The following is a 1176-nucleotide window of genomic DNA, read 5'->3' on the forward strand; positions in this document are numbered from 1 at the left end:
TTTTTTTTTTTTTTTTTTTTTTTGGAAGGGGCCTCGTATCAATTAGAGGAGGCTTGATTTTGTTAGACCGGTTTATTTATTTTTTTGGGATCTATGACCAGAATTTTTTTTTTTTTTTGGGGTCTATGCCCATAATTCAACACCAACTTCGAGAAAACTGATAACTACTAAGAAAGTTATTAGATACTCTAGGAGCAATACTCCCCTCCTTGCCACCCTTCATGTAAGAGGCCAAGAGGGGTATCCAATAAATTTCCAAGCTACTACTACACTTTTAAGTTATATAAGAAACAAATCCAAAATTTAATAAAGGGAGCGTTTCAATTTTCTTTTTTAGTAAAGAGATTATGAATAGTAAAGAAATTTTAAATTATATCAAGCATTTCTAACCGTTTGTACAATTATGTGTACATTACTAATTAATTAGTAATGTAACATGTGAGTAATGTAACATGTGTTCAACGGTGATGCATTAGTGAAAGAATGCGTCTAGTAGTAATATAACAATAAAGTAACATATATCCAGCGGTTAGCAACTGTAAAGAGTTGGTTAAATAGTTCCTAAGATATTATGATATTCAGAGCTAACTGTGTTTAGCAAACAAATCAATTTTTTTTTTAAAAGTAGTTGTGTGTAGCATGCAATCAAATCAATTAAAAATTCAGAGGTATTAGTTTATAAGGATGAGTTGAAGCTTGAAAACACAATGCAAGTGAAAATAGATAGAGACCCAGCGGATGCATGTTGTTCTCCACAAAGTTTTTGCAGTCTAGTTAAATTGCATCAGGTCCTTTATGTGAGAGGCCAACCACGGTCCATTTGATTTATTATTTTTATGTGAAAGGGTTATATACCGTATTTAATTGTCTCTCAAATGGTGGTTCGACTTTGTATATTATGCCCTTTAAACCGAGGGTGTTATATATTTAGAGTCGCAACTTATTTTAAGTCATTGGCAAAGTAACAAAACCATACAATAAAAAGAATTCCTCATTTTATTGATAAAAAAAAATGTAATTTCTATCAATTTGAATATAATTAGACCATTACATAACCTTGGTCCTAGATAAAATTTACGAAATTACACGACTTAAAGTTCTAATTATAGAAAGATGAAAATTAGGTTAGATATGACTTAGTTTATGAACCATCAATCTAAGATCGAAGACTAAATT

Source organism: Quercus suber, unplaced genomic scaffold (assembly GCF_002906115.3).
Source record: "Quercus suber isolate HL8 unplaced genomic scaffold, Cork oak 2.0 scaffold_30, whole genome shotgun sequence".
In the NCBI taxonomy this organism is placed as follows: domain Eukaryota; kingdom Viridiplantae; phylum Streptophyta; class Magnoliopsida; order Fagales; family Fagaceae; genus Quercus; species Quercus suber.